This window comes from Myotis davidii, unplaced genomic scaffold (assembly GCF_000327345.1).
Source record: "Myotis davidii unplaced genomic scaffold, ASM32734v1 scaffold268, whole genome shotgun sequence".
Classification (NCBI taxonomy): domain Eukaryota; kingdom Metazoa; phylum Chordata; class Mammalia; order Chiroptera; family Vespertilionidae; genus Myotis; species Myotis davidii.
This window is the reverse complement of record NW_006383015.1, coordinates 1,735,393-1,747,629: the sequence shown is the minus strand read 5'-3', so window position 1 is coordinate 1,747,629 and position 12,237 is coordinate 1,735,393. Positions and strand designations below refer to the sequence as shown.

The 12,237-nt window shown below is 40.5% G+C and overlaps 1 pseudogene; it reads left to right on the top strand.

Annotated features, from left to right (window-relative positions):
• The first annotated feature begins 8,115 nt into the window (after positions 1–8,115).
• LOC102763965 lies at positions 8,116–10,559 on the top strand (annotated as a pseudogene).
• Positions 10,560–12,237: the final 1,678 nt, after the last annotated feature.

The window sequence follows — 12,237 nt, the reverse complement described above, 5'->3', positions numbered from 1 at the left end:
TGGGGGGGAAATGTAGTATTCCATTGTGTAGATGTACCACAGTTTTTTAATCCACTCATTTGCTGATGGGCATTTAGGCTGTTTTCAAATCTTAACTACTATAAATTGTGCTGCTATGAACATAGGGATAGTATTTACCACTTTTTAAAAAATATGTTTTTATTGATTTCAGAGAGATGAAGGGAGAGGGTGAGAGAGCTAGAAACATCAATGATAAGAAGAATCATTGATCAGCTGTCCCCTGCACACCACACTCTGGGGATCAAGCCTGCAACCAGAGCATGTGCTGTGAATTGAACTGTGATCTCCTGGTTCATAGGTCGATGCTCAACCACTTAGCCACGCCGGCTGGGCTGATTGGTTAATTATTTAGCATAAAAGAGGGACAAATCTTGGATGATTCAGAGGTTTCTGATTTGGTTAACTGAATAGATGTTGGTACATTAATCAAGTAAAGAATCAAAGCATTAAGAGCAATCTTGGACAGTAGTAAGGAGAATGTATGAATTCTATTTGATCTAAGTTGTCCTTAAGTACTGAGGATATTTAAACAGAAATTTCCAGTAAATGTTTAAACAGAACGGTGTGGGCTAAAATGCTATTTACATTTAGCTGAGCAGCTACTTATTGAGTGACCACTATATGAAAGACTTTTCAAGGCTCTATGAATACAAACAAAGATAAACATAATCCCTGACACTGAGGAGTTACATCTAGTGGGAGCTAAAGACACATTAACAGATCATTGCCATGCAAGATGGTCCCTATTATCGGAGATGTGTTGAGTGCTCTGAGAAACCAGCAGAGAGGCCTCTAGCCAAGGTTAGAAGGATGATGGTGTTCATTATTCAAGGAAGTCTTCTTGGAGGTGATGTTTGAACTAAGTGTAGAAAGTTGGATAGAAGCACTTCAGGCATAGTTAAGCATGGTAGTATGCTGTTTCTATAGTTATAGTCCCTGTATTTAGATCCTTGGCCAACTATTTTCTTGTTCCTTGGTTTTCTAACCTCTAAAATGATAACAGCTCTACAATATCTGTGCTCAGGTAGTTCTGAGGATTAAATGCAATAATGGTACAACCTCACACACATGGTAAGTACTCAACAAACATTGTTATTAGAGTTTTAATAAAACAGAATACATATTCAGCAAAACAAGTGTTTATGAAATCATAAAAAGCTGGGTTATTTTGATAACTATGAGCAGGTGACAATTGTTAGAATTTAAAGTGTGAGGCAGAGAATGGCAAGAAAGGAATGAAGAGAGGCTGCCAGATGGGAGGTAAAACAGCTTTGGGAATTACTACACAAAGTAAAAGCTTCTTATGGGTTTTTAAAAAATGAGTGATGATTATACAGGGTGTCTCCCTAAAATGTACACACACTTTAACAGCTGATGGCTCAATTTTAAAATCAAAGTATATTTTAATAAACACTGCCTTTATAATTATTCGAAGTGTGTGTACACATTTTTGGGGACACCCTGTTGTTAAGAACCCTTTGCCACAGCTGTTTGAAACTGTGGGGAGGAAGAATGGAAGCTCAAATACTCATTAGGAGTATATTGCAACTTTAGGTAAAAAAAAATGCATTAAGACAATTAAGCAAAAGAGTAGCTATAGAGCAAAGAGCATGGACTCAAGAAATACTTAGGAAGTAAAACCAGAACATGTTTGTGAGAGTGGGGTGATTCTCTCAAGTTTCTATAGGTGGTACCAGAAGGATGATAGTGCCACCAAAGCATTCTCTATGCTAAAATGCAAGAGAAGAATCAGGTTTGGGTTTGTGAGCCTTTTAAGGGGAACTACCCAATTGGAGCTTTGGACGCTACAGATAAATAATTTGGGTGTCAATAGCATTAGCCTCTACACAAAATGTTAAAACAATAGGTGATCTCCAGGAGCATGTGTGGAGAGGGAAGACTAGTGAGCTGAGGATAACATTCTGGTAAACCCCAGAAATTAAAAGGTGGAAAAAGGAAGAAGAATCCACATAGAAAAGAGTAAAGAAATTAAAAAGAAAGTCGTTCATGTGGGTGCTAAGGGAGTAGTCATTCATTTATTTAGATAATAAATATATTAAGCACCCTGCTGCCAATTTTAGGAGAAAACTATCAATAACATGGATTTAAATTGTTCAGTAGCTTTAGTAATAAAGAGGTTTTTTAAAAAAAATTTTAAAAATATGTTTTATTAATTTTTTTTTTTTACCGAGAGGGAAGAGGGATAGAAAATTAGAAACATCGATGAGAGAGAAACATCAATTAGCTGCCTCCTGCACACCGGCCCCTGTGGATGTGCCCACAACCAAGGTACATGCCCTTGACTGAAATTGAACCCAGAACCCTTCAGTCCGCAGGCCGACACTCTATCCACTGAGCCAAACCGGTTAGGGCAGTAATAAAGTTTTGCTGATTACCAAAATTGGAGCAGTTTCTGTGGAGTGTTGAAAACAAAAGCCTAAAGCAGTAGTAGGTGGTTGGGGATAAAAGGGACCCTAATTTATGATGATGGGAGAAGGTTTTTGGTGGTGGGCACACAGTGCAATATACAGATCTTGTAACATAGAAACCCACAACTGAAACCTATATGATCATGTTGACCAATGTCACCCAGTAAATGTAATTGATAAAGCCAAAAAATAAAAGCAGTAGTATAACGAATGAGTGATAGGTAAAGAGAAACAAATTATAGAGTACATAAGTTGCACATAAGCTTATGTATGAAAATATGTGGTGAAAACAAAAGAAGAAAACCAAGGACATTAGTAATGGAGAGTAGAATAGAAGACAGAAAGACAGAAAAAGATTGATCAGATTAGGATTGAAAATGTAGAAAGGGGTTGCATAGTGAAAGGCAAAGGAGAGAATTTTTTAGAAAGCAATGCAAATTTATTTCAGTTATTACAACTTCCATTTCTAAATTTTTAATTTATGGTTTCTATTTTTCTTCTGAGAACTTTTGTGTTTCCATTCATTTAATGAGTGTTTCCTCTTACCTTGTAGAATGTTCGTAGAAGAGATGCTTTATCTGACCATTCTAACATCTGGGCCATCTCAATCAGCACTCATTGATTCCCTTTTGAGTTAGTCACATTTTCCAAGTTCTTTGTAATTAAATTTCTATTGTATTCTGGACATTTTTAACAGTCCGTTGTTTAGATTCTAGATCTTGTTAAAATCCTTGAGATAATATTGACTTTTTCTATTTGTTTGTTCCTCTAGAAGGAAATCAGTCCAGTTATTTTCAGATTGCAATTTCTGTCTCAACTTCTGGGGGTGATGGTTTCAATGTCAATTCAGTTGCCAAAGCCTTTAAGATGCTACTTTGGGTCTGTAATGAGCATGTGGCACCTGGGGATTAATCTGAGACCTGGGTGATGGTTCAGTGAAAAGCTAGGGTTGAGAGGCAGTATGGAGAGTCCACTGTAGTTTGTAGTACAAACCTGAAAATGATAAAGGGGATTATTCTACTGCTCCATTCTACTAGCTCCCTAATTTCTTGTCTTATTGGAGGCTTTCACCTCCAATCCACATGTACAATTCACTGCTGTGGCTACACTATACCCTGTGGTGCCCACATATCAGAGAAACTGAGATAAGTCTCACAACCTGAGTTACTAAGGATGAGAGGTACTAGGGATCAGATCAAACCAGAGAGAAAGAGGGGTTATCCTCAAGGTCATTCAGAGAATTATAGCATTATAGAGAAATGAAGAAATCAGTGGTTAATAAGTAGACTTAAGTTTCTAGACTAGAAGGAAATTAATCAGCCACTAAACAAAGGTGCTTAGATAGAGGTATAAATGGATGATAAGTTGAAGGACTATAAAAATCAGGTCAGGAGTTTAAATCCGAAAAGTGAGGAGTGAAGGACAAGTCAGAAAGTATAAAACCTAAATTGATGGTGCTCTGGTTAGTCATTCTTTATACATAAACTACTGTACAGTGTGAGAATGGACACTTACAAGAAACAGAGAACCAGCAACTCATCTGGACCTCTAAAATCAAACTGTAATGTTCTACTCTCTGGCTATCATCTATTATCCTTTACTGTTATTATGTTTTCCATTCATCTTCATCAATTATGTATTTTAATCCCACAGTGTTCTCAATTGATCAGCCCAGTTCAATTGATTTGACAGCTCTTGTTTGGTTCCCATCCTGAAACACTGACCTTTCATTTAAACTTCTTTTCCTTGGCACCCACAATATTCTTATTCCATTTCCTTCTCTACTTCTGTCCTGAAACCAACCGCCATTCACCCTTAGGTTAATCCAGTCCTCTGGCCTCTCTGCTCCTACTCAAACTATTGAACACAGCTGCATGGCTCCAAAAAATATCAACAACTGGGCTTTTACTCACATCTTCCACCCAGGCACTTAGTTCAAAGCACCACCTTCTCTCCCCAGAGCCACCACAGCAGCTTCATGACTAACCTCTCTTTTACTCTTGACCATCGTTATCTCATAACGTCAATTCTCAACAGCTACAGCCAGAGTGAACTTTATAAAAAACCAAATTAGTTTATGTCACTTTCCTGCTTTACCTAGAAAGGATTGCCATTTCCATCAGGACTCTGGTCTATTTCATTTTACCTCACGACCAATGCTGCACAGCCCTTCCACAGCCATACCGATCGCCTCCTCCCTTCTTCCTCTTCACCCACACTGGTCTTCTTGTCATTTCTTGCAAATGACAGCCCCACCTCAGAGTCATTGCACTTGCTGTTCTCTCTGCTCAGGTCTACACCCATCTTCATCTCATACAGATCAAGCTCAATTGTCCCTTCTTTGACCCTTTGTGTAAAATGGCCCTCGCCCCTTCATGACCATCTTTGCCTTTCCCTGCTTTGTTTTCTTCACAGTGCTTATCACACTGGACCAGTCCACACTAGACCAGAACTACTCAGAGGCAAAGCATTAAAACTATCTTATTTGGCTACTAGATCTATGCCACATAAAATAGTGTGTAGCATACAGTAGGTACTCAATAAATAGCACTTAGATTTGTTGAATTATCAGCATGAAGTTGAAATCTTCTAGGATAGTGGTGAGAGTCAGGGTGGGAATGAAGGTCCACAGTACATGACAAGCTGAATAGAGAGGAACTTTAACATTTGTAGAGAAAGACTGAACTCTAACATGCTAAGAGTTGTTGCTTCATTTTAAAAAAAATTGGGGGCAAGGAATCTATATTAAAATATGCTGTATATTTAATTTTAGAGTTTCAGGCCATGTGATCCATTAATAGGGCTTGCAAGTATCATTTGTGTCATCCTCAGGTTTGCAAGAAGAATGTTTTACTATTACAAGATAAATGTAAGTAGTATAAGCAGAACTAATTAGCTATATTTTTCACCCTCTGTGATCCAGATCTGGAATGGTTCATAAGCATGTGAACTTAGTGACTGGGAAAAATATAAATATATAGCTGATGCAACGAGTGTCAAAGCTTATTTTGCTGTACAGTGTTCATCATTTTAATCCACTCCACATATCCCAACAGGAAATTTTCCATATTTATTACATCTCAGCAGTGTTTTAGAGAAAAAACCCCACAAAGTTTTATCTGATATAAGGAATCTGACCTTGGAAATTGGAATGAAAATAAAAGAGCTGAGCTAAGATAAACAGCCTCAGTGTTTTTATTTATAAAATGTTCATATTTAACTAGATGAACTCGAAGAGCTTTTCAAACTCCTTAGTTTCCAAGCATACAAGAGTTATATGCAAGAGGGTGAATGGATCAGCCACTATTGTGGATCAGCCACTATTTTCCCATTGACATTAGGCAGCTGTTTGTTAGATTGGCTTGATAAGGAAGCCAAAATGACTGACATTAATACCATTAATAAAAGTATTATTGACTGTGCCAGCTCTGGAGATCCACAGATAAGCTATACATAGCCTCAAGTATAAGCTTCGTAGTTCTCTAAGTGTAGTTCTGAGACCAGCAACATCTGGCCACCTCTTAGAAATGCAAATTCTTGGGTCCCATCCCAGAACAACTGAATTAGAAACTCTGAAGGTGAAGCCCAGCAGTCTGTTTTTTGTGGGTTTTTAAATTTTTAAAAAATATTTTTATAGAAAGAAGAGGGGAAGGGAAAGATAGAAAAAAAAACAGCTATGTGAGAATGAAACATTGATTAGGAGCCTCTTGCATGCTCCCTATCAGGGATCAAAACTGCAACCTGGGCATGTGCCCTGACTGAAAATCAAACCAGTAGCCTTCTGGTGCCTGGGATGATGTTCAACCAACTGAGCCACACCTGACAGGGCTGCTTTAAAAAGCCCTCCAGGTTATTAGAATGTTTACTGAGATTTGAGAATATTGATATAAGTGAATAATAGCAGCAGTTCAAGTGTTGAAATGTAGACCTTAAAGTACAAAAAGAATACAGAGAAGAAATAAAGAACTAACTTTCTGGGACATTTGGACCTTCTCTCATGAATAAGAGTTCAAAGTTGGGAAGATTTTCCAGGCAGAAGAAACAGTATGTGCAAAGGTCAGAGAGATGTGGAAGACCAAGGTGATCCTATGACTTACGATGGCTGGGCAAGCTTGAGCATCGGGGTGAAGTCTCCCTCCTAAGCATCCTTCCTCCTTCCTCCTCTCTGCTCCATGGTGCCAACACATGATGCTGGTGATGAAGAGACTGAGCAAGAGTGGAGATAAAACAATAAAAGTTAGGGCCTATAAATTGGCAGCCTATGAACCACATTATGTTAGCAGATAATGTGGTTTGCATTCAGTAGACACCGTATTACAAAATAAAACAAACAAACAAACAAACAAAAAACCACATTGAGCTGACATTTAATAATTTGTGGTTTAGCCTAAAACAACAACAACAACAAAAAACAACAAAAAAAACCCCACACCTGTATTTTTGGCTTCTCTTAAAGAATTGAATTATTTGGTCACATGTCATTCACATTTCTTCATAGCAATAATTTGCTGATGCTACTTTTTGTTGAGTCCGGTTTTCTCCATTTCTTCATAGTCCCCACCATTCCCTTTTGTATCCCCAGTAATCATGACCCTTGGACTGTTCTACATAAAGAAATTATTCTCTATTTATGTTTCACTCAAAGATGATAAAAATCAAAGAAGGACCAGGGATTCTGCTTCTTTCAAAACACATGGGAAAGAGCACATTTAAAGGAAGAGGGGGACTATTTCTACATGTTTGGTAAAAATTGCAAAGGGATTTATAAACAAAGTTTAATAGGAGTGAAAATGAGGAAGAGGGGGACTATTTCTACATGTTTGGTAAAAATTGCAAAGGGATTTATAAACAAAGTTTAATAGGAGTGAAAATGAAAAAGTGATAAGCTCTGTCTTGGCAAGAGTTCACAAATGAGGGCTGTTTCTTCACAAACAGAAAAGGGTATTGAAGAATGAATAGGAGTTTTCCAGATGAAAATTAACCCCTCTGATAGGCATCTATTCAATAAAACGTGGTGCCTAAGACAATTTATTATTTTGGAAGTGTGCACCTTTTTCTGTAATTAAAATAAATTGATAATCTCTCATTATAGGGCTACATATCATATGACCATATTATTCCAGGCTATGTTTTAATTACCCTGACCTGAGGCCCTCTTTGAGCCCAGGGGTACCTGGAAGTTCTTTTTAATAAGGAGTTAATGCTCCAGGCTCAGTGCAGAGCCATAGCCACTCTCATATGAAAATGAGGAGTGGAGATACATTCCATAAATCAAAAGCTGGGGAAAATTAGTTAACCCAATATGTCCTGAGCTTTTCCCTGCTTCCTTAAGGGGGTCCATTATGAATGAATACTTTGCTAGGCCACTGATATATTTAAAGGGGAAAAGCAAAAAGCATCAGAACCTTGTCTGCATGTACATATATGTGTGTGTTTTCAAACCACCACATTCCTTGAGAAGGCTAAAGCAAGATAGCCTTCCTTCAGAATCCTGGCTGGCTGCCTAAACAGAGGCAGAGGTAGCAGACGCCTCTGCCATTAGCTAATTGAGAGATCCTTCCAGGTGCAGCAGTGGCTTGCTGTCCAAAGGTGTGGGTCCCAGTTCACATCTGGGTGGAGGTAGATGTTTTACAGGGGTGTCCAATTGGTCTCGTTGGCCTGTGCCATGTATGGCACAGGTGAGTTAGTGTACACCTGCTGGAGAGGCCCTGGTGCCAGGGACATGCTCACAGCACCACTCAGCCTGGTCTGTTTGTGCTTTTGTAGTCGAGTGCTTTGCGACTAGACAGGGAGAGTGTAATAGCGTCCCCTCATAGCTGGAGGCTTGGAAAGAGGATGTAAGTGTGATTACTGCTGACAGCTAATGGAACATCACCGTTAGAGCCAGTAGTGGAGACGCTGCTTTTGGATGTCAGCTACTTTGGTTCCCATCCCAGAAAATTTCTCATAGGGAACTGATTGATCTTTCAACAAAATGACTGAACCAGCCAAGTTGTTTCTACCTCTTTCATTTCAGTTCCTCACTCCTAAACCACAAAGACAGATGGCAGTTAAAAGGTGAAATGTTTGCTGGGCAAAAGAAAGGAGCGTGGATGCCCAAGGTCTTTGCCATCATTTCCTCTTCTGCAGAAAGAGCAATGACTGACTGACTGGGGGAGGAGAAGGAAAAAAATGAAAGCTATCACATATGCCTTGCATGCTTCTGAATACATATCGGCTTTGGAGATATACACAAACAGCTCAAGGTGGCTCATGAGATAGGCTCATCATGATTGCCCCTATATCTTATAATGTCAATGGAGACCACTAGAAATGTATTCCAGAATAATATAAGAACTTTCCCTCCTGGGCTGTGCCTGCTCATGCTTCCCTTGTGCTCCCTTGGACTGCAAATTCAAGCTCCACACTTAAGCCTTTATTTAGCCATTTATTTCCAGCCTCAGCTCGGGAAACTTTTCTCTTGAGTATCCGCAATTTACTGCAATTATCTATATGCTAGAGGCCCGGTGCATGAAAATTCATGCACTGAAGAGGGGTTCCTCAGCCCGGCCTGCCCCCTCTCACAGTCCAGGAGCCCTCAGGGGCGGGAGGCGACCCGGTGATCAGGGAAAAGCGATGCCCCATCACACCTCTGCTGCTGCCACTGCCAGCAGTGCAAGCCTTGGCTGGCCCTGGTTACCTGAGCCTCGGGCGGCCCTGGGCTGCTGGGGGGCTGAAGGGACTGGGGGACTCTGGAGGCAGGCACTTGGCAAGGCCACACGTCTGCTGCCCCAGCGGGGCTGAGAGGACTGGGCATTGCCATCTTGTGGTTGTAGCTGCTGCCATCTCTGAGGGTGCGGCAGTCAATTAGCATATACCCTCCTTATTGGCTGTGGGTGCTGCCATCTTTGAGGGCAGGACAGTCAATTAGCATATTCCCTCTTTATTAAATAGGATATAAAAACCTAAGAGATTCTGACCGTTCACCATTCAACCAGTAACTATGATGTGCAATGACCACCAGGACGCAGATGCTCAATTCACAGGCATGGAAACATGGAACAGACTGATGAATCTTAGAGGGAAGCGGGGAGGGGGAAGGGCAGAAAGAGATTAACCAAAGATCTTATATGCATACTAGGTCCCTCAGCCTGGCCTGCGTCCTCTTGCAATCCGGGACCCCTCAGGGGGTGTCAGAGAGCCAGTTTTGTTCTGATACCCACAGGCCAGGCTGAGGGACCTCTAGTTGTATTATCATTATCCATGTAACTGACTTCTCAACAGTGAGCTCTCCTTCCTCCCCTCCTCCCCCATCCCCCATATATTGAAACAATATTTATTCAGCAGTAATGTGCCACACAATATTCTAAGCACAAAGAATACAGGGGGAAAGGAAGAAAATGTTAACAAATAAACAAAGAAAGGAACTAATTATTTTAAATATCAGTAAGTACTGTGGTCTATTATTCAATCATTTAGAGGTGAAGCAGAGGCTAAAGAGGCTTCAGAGGAAACTAAGAAATACTGCCCATCAGGTGCAAGCATTCTAGAAAAGAAAGTGCTCCAAGAAGGAAGGATTGCTCAGTTTTATCAGTTGCCTCTGCCATTTGCGTGGGCAAGGGGAAGTCTTGAGGGACCTTCATCAGAATAAATCATAGGATGGTGGGAACAAACACAATCCTAGAGGAAGGATGAAGAAAATAGAAAGATATACATCCTGTTTCATTCATCTTTGTACCATTTTTGTACCTCCAGTGTCTAGCACACAGTAGGTACTTAATTGTTGACCTACTTCCACTGCAGCAGCCATTGAGGAGCAGCAGGCCTGGCTCTGAGCTACCCCATGACCGGGAGCCTCATCAAGGCCCACAAGGTGACCAAGAACATGAGGACGCTGAGGCGCAGCCACCGCGGGCGTCTCACCAAGTTCCTATGGGACATGATCCTGGAGGTATGTGGCTTTACTTCCTGTCAGCAGCGCCCATGTTGCTGCTCATGGTCTCCAAGGATGAGAAGGCCCTAAAATTCATCAGGAAAAGGATGGGGACACACACCCATTCTAAGAGGAAGAGAGAGGTCCTGAGCAAAGTCCTTGCAGCCGTGAGGAAGGCAGCAGCCAAGAAGGACTGAGCCCTGTCCCCTCTGTAATAAAACCTGTTCACAAACAAACAAATACATGTTGACAGAATATATGAATTTTCTGGCCCTTTGCTCCAGCCTGTGTAGGTTTGAATTTCATTTTGGGTCCCATCGATCATATCCTATATAAGCATCTCTCTCAGCGATGACATTTTGCTGCATTAATTTATTCGCATGGACATCTCCCTTTACTAAACAATTCCTTGAGGGAAGGGGGTCTGTCACATTTTTGTATCCTGAAAATATAGGACACTGGTTCTGGGATATGGCAAGCATTTGGTTAACAAATATTGGATAAAGGCGTAGTTATCAGATAACAATAATATTAGCTCACTTTTTTCCCCTAAAATTAGCTAAACATTTCACATCCAAATGGAAGAGTAGCCTAGACAGCGGTCATCTGGAAAGGCCATTTTAAACAGAACTAGGCTTTGGACAATACAATGAGACCCTTACAAATGAGAGACATAACAAAACAAAGTTGCAGCGGTACTCAGGGGACCCAAGAAGTCATAAATCCAGAAATAGTCCAGAAAGTCCATTTTCTGTATGAGCTACTCTCTGCCTCTTTCTCCCGCTGTCTCTGGCAGCCAGAGTGGTTTGTTTATTTACTTTCCACGTCCTGGACACCTTGGAGGAGCTGCCCAGCCCTGACTCAGCGCAGCTGGACCTTCCCGGGCTGTCTGTCCCGGCAGCTGCTGCAGCTCCTCGCTGCCTGCAGCGCTGTGCCAGCTGTCGCCGCCTGCATCACACCACAGTAATGGGAACAACTGGAAGCAATAATGTGTCTCCCCATTTGCCTAACAATACCAACATGGACAATAACTCAGAAGACTGAAGATTTGTGCTGTAATTTAATAAACCCCATGCACATTTCTACAATTGAGCACCACATCTGTGCAATGGATCCTCGAAGTATAATATTCTTTTATAAGGGACCATTAACCAATCTTAAGTTTATAGGTTTCCTTAAATCTTTTTCATCAGCTGTTAAACTACAGTAAAGAGAAAATTGCCTCTTATGAGACAAGGGACAGTAAAATACAAAGACTGTGATTAAACGTCAATCAATTAAGGATTATAATATAATAAAATGCTGACTGATGATTAAAATGAGCACATTCTAGGAGAATTATATAAGCAATATTAAGAAGTATTTTTAAAAGTCAGTTAGAATAAACTTCAACGAGATCACATTATCTATGAGTCTTTTGCTCCATAAGTAAAAAAAAGGTCAATAAGAAACATTCTTCAGGTACTAGTACCTAGGTCTCAAAATTCGCATTGAACTTCTATGCTAAGAAATATTATTTTAGCTTCTCATTTTACTATTCCCCAGTCTCCAGAATTTTAAATTCTTTTCTGAACAGAATAAATAATGGCATTTTTGTTTCAGCTGGTTTTCCACCAGTGTGTGCAGCTGGGCAACAGTTTATGAAAATGGGTTGTGCTGTAAAATCACCAAACAAACAACATTGCAATTGAGGTAACAAAACAGATTAGAACTGAGGGCCCCAGAAAGGAGCTCTGGGACTGCCCATAAAACGTCACAACCTAAGCCTTCCTAAAATGGTGCCTTATAGAATTTCTTTCTCTGAAGGTCAGAACACACTTACAGGGGTGGGCAAACTTTTTGACTCAAGGGCCACGATGGGTTCTTAAACTGGAC